Source organism: Manis pentadactyla, chromosome 15 (assembly GCF_030020395.1).
Source record: "Manis pentadactyla isolate mManPen7 chromosome 15, mManPen7.hap1, whole genome shotgun sequence".
Lineage (NCBI taxonomy): Eukaryota > Metazoa > Chordata > Mammalia > Pholidota > Manidae > Manis > Manis pentadactyla.
In genome coordinates, this window is record NC_080033.1 from 12,984,048 (window position 1) to 12,998,172 (window position 14,125).

General features: G+C 46.9%; 1 pseudogene; it reads left to right on the forward strand.

Annotated features, from left to right (window-relative positions):
• The first annotated feature begins 1,134 nt into the window (after positions 1 to 1,134).
• Positions 1,135 to 3,077, forward strand: LOC118917207 (uncharacterized; annotated as a pseudogene).
• Positions 3,078 to 14,125: the final 11,048 nt, after the last annotated feature.

The following is a 14,125-nucleotide window of genomic DNA, read 5'->3' on the forward strand; positions in this document are numbered from 1 at the left end:
GTACTAATGCTGAGGAAGACATACATCTGAAAAGTCCCTGTTTGCCTGTAATTCTCAGTATTCATTAATGAACTTCATTCTAATTACCTAAAGGTGATCTCATGGAGGAAGCTTGGCTGAATGTGCCCCAAGCATACCTAAGTTCCTCTGTATGTGGATGGATGGTACAATACCCCAAACAGCCTGGGACCCAACCTCAAAGCCACATCTATGAGCTGTGTGACTCTGGGCAGGCCTCATACGCTCTCTGTGCCTCAGTTTCCTCATCCATAAAACATCAGCCAATACGAGGACCAGTGTCACAGTGTTGCAGAGGAGAACATAGCTACAAATACAAGAAAAGAGCTTGAAGTGGGCCTAGCATATGGAGTGTGCACAGGATGTATTAGCTCTAATGGAAAAACATGTCTGTGATGCAAACTACCACGACTTTTGTAACTAGTAAAAGAATAAATATCATCTAATAACAGACTACAGAACCTGGAGGGAATTCGTCAATGCCCCAGATGAGGGAAAAACAGAGAGGACAGGAGGAGGAATATTCAGGCAGAGAAAGAGAGATACAAAGACAGGGAGAGGCAGACAGCAACGTAGTGACAAGGAGAGAGAGAGAGCTCTGGGGACCGCAGGGTGAACTGGGCCAGGGGAGGCACTGGTCCGGGTGCCTCTGCAGCTCCTAGCTTGGTAGAGAAGGAAACGCTGTGTTTCCAGTTCGTTCCTAGAGTGCAAAGGAAGAGCAACACAGGAAAGACCGATATCCAGAGGCGAGGCACGAGCAGTTAGTTCAGGCTAGAGGCTCAGTACAGTCATAGCTGGCACTGCCCCCAAGGCGGGTAAAGTCCTCGCACAGCACAGTGACGGGCCGCCCAGCGGGCCCGCGGCCAGCGCTGACGTTCGGAAAGCCCGGTTGCTACCAAGGGCGGGCTGGGCTCCACGTCGGGGCGCAGCGCTGGGAAAGGGAAGCGCAGAGTGCATCTCACGCCTTGGGAGAGCTGAGTGGTTCGGGACACAACCAGCACAAGCGAAAGGGCCAGTCGCCCTCCCGGTTCGGGAATCCGGACGTGCCGGCGTTTCAGGGGCCCTGGCCAGGAGGCGCAGGACCCTGGTCGCGCAGGAGGAATAGACGCCGAGCCGATGGCCGCGCAGCTGTTCCTTCGCCCGAGGAGGGACCCTCCCGGCCCTCGGTGTGCGTGGCGGGAAAGAGGGGCCCGGGGCCGGCCCTGTGTCACTCCCGCCCGGTCCCCGCAGTCGTGCGCGCGGCTGCGCCTGGTGGCCCGGGCCATCGCCGACGCCCAGGCCGTGCTGAGCAGCCTGCGGAGGCCCGAGCTGTTTCCCGGCACCGGCCCGACCCTGGAGCTGCTGGCGGCCGCGGGGCGGCACGTGGCGGCCTGCGTGAGTGCCGCCCGCGCCCAGGCCCCTCCGCTCGCCCCACTCGCATGTGTCCCTCAGAGCCCCCAACGCCGCCCCGACCCCATTCGCGTGCTCTCGGTGTCCCCCAGTCCGGGCTGCGGAGGGTCAAGGGCGGCTGGGAGGGTCAAGGACGGAGTCAGAGGGCAGCCCCGGCCCTTGGCCTCGTTCATTCCCTCGTGTCCCCGCTCCAGCTCGAGCTGGGCCGGCCAGGCTCCTCGAGGAGGCCCCCCCCCCCGGCGCCCAGGAGGCGTCCGAAGCCACGGAGAGCTGTGAGCGCGGCAGGCGGGAGAGCGGTGCGACTGCGGGCGGGAGCGTGGGCGGCTGCGCCGGGATGCGAGCCGAGGCTTGGAGCGCTCAGGGCCCGGAGGGGAGTTTGTGCGCGAGGGAAGTCCTGGCTCAGCCCGCCTCGCCTCCTTCCCGAGTTCCAGGACTCGCCTCGGTGCCGCGAAGCCACCGTTGTCTTCAACCTCCTGCGCCTGCTCCGTGGGACCTGAGGCTGGTGGCGCAGTCGGGCTGCGACCCGAAGCTCTGCGCTCGTTTGCCCCATTGGCCCAGGCGGGTCTCTGAGCAGCGGACGCTGAAGCTGGGACTCTGTGCCGCGGTTGTCCGCGCCTCGACCCTCCTTGGCTGGTGCAAGGGGCGCGGCTACTTTTTCCGAGGACCGGAACGAGTCCCCACAGCTGTGGTGTTTCCCTGGGACCGCACTGCCCACAGAGTTTCCAGCGGCCGGGCTGGCAGGAGACTAAACTGCCGGCTCAGCCTTGGTTGTTTATGTTCACCTAACATGGACCGGTTTCTACTTTGTCTACCGGGACCCCAGAACCCCCCTCTTCCACATTTGAATCTTCAATGTCTGCTCTGAGATTCTTTGAAACTGTGACTTTGGCTCTCCCCACTAGGAGGCCTCCTTTTGGTAGTGAATGGACTAAAAGTCCTTAAGTTACTGTAGTTTTTTGGACTGTTGCTTATATGCGTCTTTTATTTGTGAAATTCCTATGTATATTTGCTACTCTGTCTTGTGGTGTTAATTTATATTCAGCAATGAAATATTATTGCATTTGCATTGGTTTCTCCTGTGATCATTTTGAGGTGCACTGTTCAGTAAAAAAATGCTGAGCCAGGTAAGTCAGGTGACTTGAGTTTCAATTCTGATCCTGCCTCTTAATTATGGTGTAACTGGTGAAATCACTTTTCTCTGAGCCTCAGTTTCCTCACCTATACAATGGCATTATTCCCTTGCAAATGGGTGATGTACATTGAAATGGTATTTATAAAGCTTCCAGCTGGGGTCATAGTATGATCTTAATAAAAGGTCTCCATTAAATAATCATACACACACATAAATACACAAACAATTGTATTTTTTTATTTGTCCAAATCTGTGGGCTAGCAATCTTTGTTGCTAACTGCATGCCTCTTTCCCAAGATCACTCAGCCCGTGAAGGTCAGAGCCAGGTTTGAACCCAGACCCTTTATCTCCCTAGTCTATGTTCTTAATTACCTTTCGAATGAACTTCCTATCTAAGAAAAACAAGTATGAATTTAAGGATTTTGAGGTAATATGTCAAGTTTCAGAATTCACTGTTGATTCAGTATGTCCTCCTCGGAGTTAGGGGCCCTGCAATTGACAGAAACTGACCCATGCACTGGTAGGTGATGAAATCATGTCCTTGTTCTTGGTTTTTATTTATCAAAGCTCAAAGGTTTTCCCAGCTGAGGACTTCTTTCCACCCTCTCCCTAGAATTATGAATGAGGGGAAGAAGAGGTTAAGGTGGGGGTCAAGTCCAAAAAAGGGCTTTGCACCTTTTCTCCAAGAAATTCACCTCCTCCAGGGCTGGGAACTCTAGCTACACAAAGGCTGGAGAGAGTAGTGGTTATTGTTTAGCAGCCCGACAAAACTTGTTAAAATTCTGCCCTTACCACTTATTTGCTGTGTGACCGGGGAGGTCTCTTAACCTCTCTGACTCCCTGCAGGTTACTATTGATTTTAAATGTAGGCAAAGCACAGTATGCCCTTGACATTCAATACTACTCCATGGCAAAGCCACAATGGGGCAGGGTGGGGGGCCATGTAAGTGCTCAACAAAAGGGGGTTGTCTTTGTTTTTCTTTTGCACTAACTGTTCCTTTTGCCCAGAATGCTCCCCGCTCAGATCTTCACAGAACTCTCTCCTTCACTTCTGTGAGGGTTGTGCTGGAATGTCATTTTCTCAGGCCACCTCATTTAATGCAAACTCCCTCCTGCACTCTGCTTGATTTTTTTCATTTTCTGTTGTCTGACATGGTACATACCACATGGTGAGTTCCTCCCCCACCTGTGCTTACCTGTCACCCCTTTCTGGTAAAAAGCTCTGTGAAAGATCATTTTGTTTTTGTTTGTTTGTTCATTTGTTTTCCAGGGCTCTATTCTGGGCACCTTGAGCAGTGCCTGACACAAAGTGGGGGCTGAACAAGTTTTTGGGGAATGAATGAAGGCACTTGTCACAAACCAAGTTGATTCCCTTGAACTCCTGGCCATACCCTAGTTCTTTAGCAGAGCTTCATGTTCCTGGGTTGCTTGTGCCTGGGCAATTAAAAACGTTAGTACAATCCTTGCCGCCATCCCCTCCCCTCCCCAATGACTTCTATCTCAGTACCAGGTGGGAAACGGTGGCTAATGTCCCCTCTCTTATTCTTGGATGCTTCGCCTTCCTGAACCTCTCCCCCAACCCGCAGCAGCCTTCTCCCTGGGCCTTCTCCTCTTCGCTAAACAGCCTCCTTCAAAGAATTTCAGGTTCTTTGTGACGATACCCCCTACCTAGTGGTGCTTTTCCCCTCCCTTCTCTGCATGGGACAGCCTGCAAAAGGGAAGTCCCTGCATCCCCTCCCCACTTGGGTACTGGATTTAGCTCCAACAGGACACCATGACCAGGCCTTGTGGGGCTAAAAGCTGTCCCAACCCTGAGGATTTGGCTTTGGAACTCACCTTCATGTCTGTGACCGCTGAATCAGAAGCAGTTTCTCTTTCCCTCCACCTGCTCACAGGCTTAGGGCCCTGCCCTGCTCTGGGCTTCCCCAGCTTGGGGCTCCCCTGGAGGCAGGTGTCAACCTCTGGGCTGTTTTCACTTTCTCTGCATCAGTTGCAATTGCCCATCTGTCCAGGCTAAAAGCTGCACCCTGGAGCTCAGACAGGAATTACATCCCAGACATGGCTGGAAATTCAGAGACACAGACAGTGCAGCAGGCTGAGATCCAAAAGGGAGACTGAGTGAGACACCCAGGTGACAGCCTCAGAGTGGCCAGTGGGGTCCCCCATCTGCTGACAGAGATCTGAGACCAGGAATGGAGCTGGGTGAGCCCTACATCATTGTGCATGACCATCACATCATCATTGTCCATGACCCCACCCCAGCCCCTGGCTACTAAAAAATTTAAAGTTACATAAGTGGCTCACATTATAGCTATACTGAACAGGGCTGGCTTACAGGACATGATGTCATAGTGGTCCTAGGCTCTTTACATCTGGCTGTTTCTCCATCCTCAGTGTATCTGTACTGTCCCTCCTTATGATCATAAAGTGCCTGTTGCAGCTCCAGCCATCACACAGTCACACGATTGTCTGCAAAGTAGAAGTGGCAGAGACTCCATCGAGCTATATGGGCCCTCCTTTTCTTCCTTCACTTAGAGAATCCCTGACCGACTGACTCATGTCCTCTGCAGTACAGGTGCCTCTATCACCCTTTTGCAAGTTAGTCTCCCTGCCTCCTATTGGTAACATCCTCAACCATACAGGAGTGGTTTCAATTCTGTTCCTCCTGCTGTGGGCTGACCTCTGGCCTTGCCCTTCAGGAGGGATCGCTCTCCCTGGAGACCTGGAACTGCCACCCACGCCTCTTCCCCAGGACCTGGGACCTGCAGAGTGCAGGGGAGTGGGGAGAGTCACGCCCACCCCTGCCCTCACCTGGCTGCTCCTCTGGCTCCCTAGGAGGCTCCTCCCCTTCTTCTTCCCCTTCTCACTTCACTCCCTCTCCCTGCCCTCCCCACCAGCCCCACCACTCCCACCCTGACCACATGGGCTGTGCCTCCTCCCCGACCCTCACCTTCACCTCTCTATCCTCTGTCCTCCTCACCTGTTCTTTCTCATGAACAGCTCTCACCTGTCTTCTGTCTCCCCTCTGCAGGTGTGGGAGTGCCCTGTGGCCTTGAAGGCTGAGCTGGCCCGATGCTGAAGGTCCTGGGGACCACGGCTGACTCGTCCCTGGGTGACATCCTGGACCAGCCCCTTTGCACACTGTGCCATATCCCCTCGGGGCTCCAGGCCTCTGTGAGTGCTGGGGGCACCCGGCCATGTCTGTGGGTCCTGAGCATGTAGGACCCCATCCCTCTGTCCTAGGCCCTGCCTCACACACCACCCTCCTCTGCTCTCAAGTCCCTGCTCAGCCCACAGGAGGCCCCTGACCCCAGGGCTGCCTCCACTACTGGCTGCACTGGCTCCCGGAGGCCCTGAAGAAGGTAAGTGACCTGGGAGCAACCAGTCATCTGAGGACCACTGGGATCAGCTGATGGGTGACCCTGACCCATCCCTTCCTCCCCACAGGAATCCTGTGGGGCTGCCTCAAAGCCTCTATCATGTTCAACCTCTTCTGCTTTATCGCTAGGGACCTGACGTGTCGCCAGTGAAGACCTGTGTGCCTTATCCCCGACACCCACCTGCAGCCTGTCCCAGCATCTTAGATATTGTTTATGCATCAACTACTTTCCTCAATTTATTGCCACCAAATCACTATTTACATATTGATGTGTGTGAATCCTCAAACCCAGACCCAATAAAATGTTTATTTTTCTACTTTTTATAAAAAATGGTAAAAAAAGGGAGGGGCGGAAGATGGCGGCGTGAGTAGAGCAGCGGAAATCTCCTCCCAAAACAACATATATCTATGAAAATATAACAAAGACAACCCTTCCTAGAATAAAGACCAGAGGACACAGGACAATATCCAGACCACATCCGCACCTGAGAGAACCCAGCGCCTCGCGAAGGGGGTAAGATACAAGCCCCGGCCCCGCGGGAGCCGAGCGCCCATCCCCCCAGCTCCCGGCGGGAGAAGAGCAGGCAGAGCGGGAGGGAGACGGAGCCCAGGACTGCCGAGCACCCAGCCCCCGCCATCCGGGCCAGAGTGCAGGGCCCTCGATACTAGGAAAACAGGGCAGCAAGAACAGTGAGCGGGCACTGGAGGCTGGGCGACAGAGGACATAAGAAAAGCGCGCGACCATTTTTTTTTTTGCTTTTTTGCTGTTCTGTTTTGGCGAGCGCTTTTTGGAAGTCTTAAAGGGATAGGGACCCCAATACTAGGGAAACAGGGCAGAAAGACCGGTGAGCAGAGGCCTGAGGCTGGCACCGGAGAATAAAGAAAAACGAACGACCACCTTTTTTTTTTTTTTTTAAATTAAAAACTTTTTTTTTTTTTTTAATTAAAAAAATTTTTTTTTTCTCTTTTTTTTTTGGTGGGCGTTGTTTTGTTTTGGCAGGTGCTTTTTGGAAGTCTTAAAGGGGCAGGGCGGGTCACTTAATCCAGAGGTAGGGAATCCGGGATCTCTGGGCACCCTAACCCCTGGGCTGCAGGGAGCAGGGAGGCCCCTTACGGAGATAAATAGCCTCCAGGCCGCTCCCCCTCCAACGCGACTCCACCATTTTGGAGTAGCTGCCCGAGCCAGGCCACGCCCACAGCAACAGCGGAGATTAACTCCATAGCAGCCGGGCAGGAAGCAGAAACCCTGTCTACACGCAGCTGCGCAGCACAAGCCACTAGAGGTCGCTGTTCTCCCAGGAGAGGAGGGCCACAAACCAACAAGAAAGGAAGTCCTTCCAGCCGTCACTCGTCCCAGTTCTGCAGACTATTCCTATCACCATGAAAAGGCAAAGCTACAGGCAGACAAAGATCACAGAGACAACACCAGAGAAGGAGACAGACCTAACCAGTCTCCCTGAAAAAGAATTCAAAATAAGAATCATAAACATGCTGACAGAGATGCAGAGAAATACGCAAGAGAAATGGGATGAAGTCCGGAGGGAGATCACAGATGCCAGAAAGGAGATCGCAGAAATGAAACAAACTCTGGAAGGGTTTATAAGCAGAATGGATAGAATGCAAGAGGCCATTGATGGAATTGAAATCAGAGAACAGGAACGCATAGAAGCTGACATAGAGAGAGACAAAAGGATCTCCAGGAATGAAACAATATTAAGAGAACTGTGTGACCAATCCAAAAGGAACAATATCCGTATTATAGGGGTCCCAGAAGAAGAAGAGAGAGGAAAAGAGATGGAAAGTATCTTAGAAGAAATAATTGCTGAAAACTTCCCCACACTGGGGGAGGAAGTAATCGAACAGACCACGGAAATACACAGAACCCCCAACAGAAAGGATCCAAGAAGGGCAACACCAAGACACATAATAATTAAAATGGCAAAGATCAAGGACAAGGAAAGAGTGTTAAAGGCAGCTAGAGAGAAAAAGGTCACCTATAAAGGGAAACCCATCAGGCTAACGTCAGATTTCTCAACAGAAACCCTACAGGCCAGAAGAGAATGGCATGATATATTTAATACAATGAAACAGAAGGGCCTTGAACCAAGGATACTGTATCCAGCACGACTATCATTCAAATATGACGGTGGGATTAAACAAGTCCCAGACAAACAAAAGCTGAGGGAATTTGCTTTCCACAAACCACCTCTACAGAACATCTTACAGGGACTGCTCTAGATGGGAGCACTCCTAGAAAGAGCACAGCACAAAACACCCAACATATGAAGAATCGAGGAGGAGGAACAAGAAGGGAGAGAAGAAAAGAATCTCCAGACAGTGTATATAATAGCTCAATAAGCGAGCTAAGTTAGGCAGTAAGATACTAAAGAGGCTAACCTTGAACCTTTGGTAACCACGAATTTAAAGCCTGCAATGGCAATAAGTACATATCTTTCAATAGTCACCCTAAATGTTAATGGGTTGAATGCACCAATCAAAAGACACAGAGTAACAGAATGGATAAAAAAGCAAGACCCATCTATATGCTGCTTACAAGAAACTCACCTCAAACCCAAAGACATGTACAGACTAAAAGTCAAGGGATGGAAAAACATATTTCAAGCAAACAACAGTGAGAAGAAAGCAGGGGTTGCAGTACTAATATCAGACAAAATAGACTTCAAAACAAAGAAAGTAACAAGAGATAAAGAAGGACACTACATAATGATAAAGGGCTCAGTCAAACAAGAGGATATAACCATTCTAAATATATATGCACCCAACACAGGAGCACCAGCATATGTGAAACAAATACTAACAGAACTAAAGGGGGATATAGACTGCAATGCATTCATTCTAGGAGACTTCAACACACCACTCACCCCAAAGGATAGATCCACTGGGCAGAAAATAAGTAAGGACACGGAAGCACTGAACAACACAGTAGAGCAGATGGACCTAATAGACATCTATAGAACTCTACATCCAAAAGCAGCGGGATATACATTCTTCTCAAGTGCACATGGAACATTCTCCAGAATAGACCACATACTAGGCCACAAAAAGAGCCTCAGAAAATTCCAAAAGATTGAAATCCTACCAACCAACTTTTCAGACCACAAAGGCATAAAACTAGAAATAAACTGTACAAAGAAAGCAAAGAGGCTCACAAACACATGGAGGCTTAACAACACGCTCCTAAATAATCAATGGATCAATGACCAAATCAAAATGGAGATCCAGCAATATATGGAAACAAATGACAACAACAACACTAAGCCCCAACTTCTGTGGGACACAGCAAAAGCAGTCTTAAGAGGAAAGTATATAGCAATCCAAGCATATTTAAAAAAGGAAGAGCAATCCCAAATGAATGGTCTAATGTCACAATTATCAAAATTGGAAAAAGAAGAACAGATGAGGCCTAAGGTCAGCAGAAGGAGGGACATAATAAAGATCAGAGAAGAAATAAATAAAATTGAGAAGAATAAAACAATAGCAAAAATCAATGAAACCAACAGCTGGTTCTTCGAGAAAATAAACAAAATAGATAAGCCTCTAGCCAGACTTATTAAGAAGAAAAGAGAGTCAACACAAATCAACAGTATCAGAAACGAGAAAGGAAAAATCATGACGGACCCCACTGAAATGCAAAGAATTATTGGAGAATACTATGAAAACCTATATGCTAACAAGCTGGGAAACCTAGGAGAAATGGACAACTTCCTAGAAAAATATAACCTTCCAAGATTGACCCAGGAAGAAACAGAAAATCTAAACAGACCAATTACCAGCAACGAAATTGAAGGGGTAATCAAAAAACTACCAAAGAACAAAACCCCCGGGCCAGATGGATTTACCTCGGAATTTTATCAGACATACAGGGAAGACATAATACCCATTCTCCTTAAAGTTTTCCAAAAAATAGAGGGGAGGGGATACTCCCAAACTCATTCTATGAAGCTAACATCACCCTAATACCAAAACCAGGCAAAGACCCCACCAAAAAAGAAAACTACAGACCAATATCCCTGATGAACGTAGATGCAAAAATACTCAACAAAATATTAGCAAACCGAATTCAAAAATACATCAAAAGGATCATACACCATGACCAAGTGGGATTCATCCCAGGGATGCAAGGATGGTACAACATTCGAAAGTCCATCAACATCATCCACCACATCAACAAAAAGAAAGACAAAAACCACATGATCATCTCCATAGATGCTGAAAAAGCATTTGACAAAGTTCAACATCCATTCATGTTAAAAACTCTCAGCAAAATGGGAATAGAGGGCAAGTACCTCAACATAATAAAGGCCATCTATGATAAACCCACAGCCAACATTATATTGAACAGCGAGAAGCTGAAAGCATTTCCTCTGAGATCGGGAACTAGACAGGGATGCCCACTCTCTCCACTGTTATTTAACATAGTACTGGAGGTCCTAGCCACGGCAATCAGACAAAATAAAGAAATACAAGGAATCCAGATTGGTAAAGAAGAAGTTAAACTGTCACTATTTGCAGATGACATGATACTGTACATAAAAAACCCTAAAGACTCCACCCCAAAACTACTAGAACTGATATCGGAATACAGCAAAGTTGCAGGATACAAAATCAACACACAGAAATCTGTGGCTTTCCTATATACTAACAATGAACCAACAGAAAGAGAAATCAGGAAAACAACTCCATTCACAATTGCATCAAAAAAAAAAAATACCTAGGAATAAACCTAACCAAAGAAGTGAAAGACTTATACTCTGAAAACTACAAGTCACTCTTAAGAGAAATTAAAGGGGACACTAACAGATGGAAACTCATTCCATGCTCGTGGCTAGGAAGAATTAATATCGTTAAAATGGCCATCCTGCCCAAAGCAATATACAGATTTCATGCAATCCCTATGAAACTACCAGCAACATTCTTCAATGAACTGGAACAAATAATTCAAAAATTCATATGGAAACACCAAAGACCCCGAATAGCCAAAGCAATCCTGAGAAAGAAGAATAAAGTAGGGGGGATCTCACTCCCCAACTTCAAGCTCTACTATAAAGCCATAGTAATCAAGACAATTTGGTACTGGCACAAGAGCAGAGCCACAGACCAATGGAACAGACTAGAGAATCCAGACATTAACCCAGACATATATGGTCAATTAATATTTGATAAAGGAGCCATGGACATACAATGGCGAAATGACAGTCTCTTCAACAGGCGGTGCTGGCAAAACTGGACAGCTACATGTAGGAGAATGAAACTGGACCATTGTCTAACCCCATATACAAAAGTAAACTCAAAATGGATCAAAGACCTGAATGTAAGCCATGAAACCATTAAACTCTTGGAAGAAAACATAGGCAAAAACCTCTTAGACATAAACATGAGTGACCTCTTCTTGAACATATCTCCCCGGGCAAGGAAAACAACAGCAAAAATGAGTAAGTGGGACTATATTAAGCTGAAAAGCTTCTGTACAGCAAAAGACACCATCAATAGAACAAGAAGGATCCCTACAGTATGGGAGAATATATTTGAAAATGACACATCCGATAAAGGCTTGACGTCCAGAATATATAAGGAGCTCACACGCCTCAACAAACAAAAAACAAATAACCCAATTAAAAAATGGGCAGAGGAACTGAACAGACAGTTCTCCAAAAAAGAAATACAGATGGCCAACAGACACATGAAAAGATGCTCCATATCGCTAATTATTAGAGAAATGCAAATTAAAACTACAATGAGGTATCACTTCACACCAGTAAGGATGGCTGCCATCCAAAAGACAAACAACAACAAATGTTGGCGAGGCTGTGGAGAAAGGGGAACCCTCCTACACTGCTGGTGGGAATGTAAGTTAGTTCAACCATTGTGGAAAGCAGTATGGAGGTACATCAAAATGCTCAATACAGACATACCATTTGACCCAGGAATTGCACTCCTAGGAATTTACCCTAAGAACGCAGCAATCAAGTTTGAGAAAGACAGATGCACCCCTATGTTTATTGCAGCACTATTTACAATAGCCAAGAATTGGAAGCAACCTAAATGTCCATCAATAGATGAATGGATAAAGAAGAGGTGGTACATATACACAATGGAATACTACTCAGCCATAAGAAAAGGGCAAATCCAATCATTTGCAGCAACATGGATGGAGCTGGAGGGTATTATGCTCAGTGAAACAAGCCAAGCGGAGAAAGAGAAATACCAAATGATTTCACTTATCTGTGGAATATAAGAACAAAGGAGAAACTGAAGGAACAAAACAGCAGCAGAATCACAGAACTCAAGAATGGACTAACAGGTACCAAAGGGAAAGGAACTGGGGAGGATGGGTGGGTAGGGAGGGATAAGGGGGGGGAGAAGTAGGGGGGTATTAAGATTAACATGCATGGGGGTGGTAGGAGAAAAGGGAGGGCTGTACAACACAGAGAAGGCAAGTAGTGATTCTACAACATTTTGCTATGCTGATGGACAGTGACTGTAAAGGGGTTTATAGGGGAGACCTGGTATAGGGGAGAGCCTAGTAAACATAATATTCGTCATGTAAGTGTAAATTAGTGATACCAAAAACAAAGCAAAAAAAAAAAAAAGGGCAGCTCCTGTGTGGTAACCTCCAACGAGTTCTACACAAGGGTATAAAGGGCATATAAAAGTGTAGGCAAAGGGTCTGTTTGTGTTTATACAGAGGATCAAAGCCTAATTGGGCTACCCCGAAAATGAACTAAGATACGATATGAAAGAGAACTTCCAACATCAGCACTCTCGGGAAGACTCATGCCAGAAGATGCTCATCAAAAAACCCCAACAAAGATCCACGCACTGCTACAGCTGTAGATGCACTCATCCCACCAGTTCCTGGACTTGCCATGGGAATAAGGAAGGAGATACCTAAGCTGGCCTGTGCATACAGTAAAACAACAAATTTGACTGGATCTATACTGTTGGAACTCAACCAAGAATTTGGAGAAGTGCAAATTGTAGCGCTCCAAAGTCTTACAACTACAGACTATTTACTGTTAAAAGAACATATGGCATGTGAACAGTCCCCAGGAATGGGTTGTTTTAATTTTGTCTGATTTCTCTCAGACTGTTCAAGTTCAGTTGGACAATATCCACCATATCATAGATAAGTTTTCACAAATGCCTAAGGTGCCTAACTGGTTTTCTTGGTTTCACTGGAGATGGCTGGTAATTACAGATATGCTTTGGTTATGTAACTATACTCCTATTATGTTAATGTGTGTGCGCAATTTAAGTAGTAGCTTAAAACCTATATATGCTGAAGTTACTCTACAAGAAGATATGTCAAAGAAATAATCAATCTTCCCATGTTTTCTTCCGCCTGCTACTTCTATAGCTTTTCTTCTTCCTTCCTAATTACAACCCTTAAATAGAATTCGTGCCTCATATCAAATTTACCGAGTATCATAACTCCTCCAAGTGGTAAAGGTACCTGAAGACAAATGCTGGGCATAGAAGCCACAGGGCATAAATATGCAAAGAAGTAAATAGGTAACCTTTTCAAACAATAAGGCTTCCCTCTCACTTACCAACTTCACATTTCCCTGTATGACCCCGGAAGATGACTGGTTAGCCAGAGACGGGTAAGATTCCTCAAGGGAGGAACAACCTAAGACAGGCACAGTCGCAGGGGGGCCATCAGGTGAGAAATTGGGGATCAACAGAGGTGAGGCTTAGAACCTCACCCCCGCTGTTCTGAGAGAAATCTTCTGCATCCGTGGATGTTTTATTACCCTTGTCTAGCTTGGATTAACACATAGTCTACAGGCACACACCTGATCATCTTCTACATGTGCTCTCTTACAACACTAAACTATGTTTTCTACCTTTATCTTGTATCTACCTACCACTTCAGCATTTTATTAAAAATAATAATAATAAAAAGAGAAATGTGGTATCCACATATAAATCAAGTATAAAAACCAAATGAGTATTCATATTTGAACTGACTGTTTAGAGTTCATAATGCATGAGAAAAACCAAAAGTTTCTGTGATGACTGCCCTTGTACTGTTCACTATGTAACTTATTCATTATGTAAGAATTTGTTCTACATGTAAGAACTTGTTTGTTATGCCTCAGAAGATTGGAGACTGACGAAAATTAGGCTTGGGGTGGATTAATGATTGTGCATTGAGCATTGACTCCCCTATACAGAATTTTATT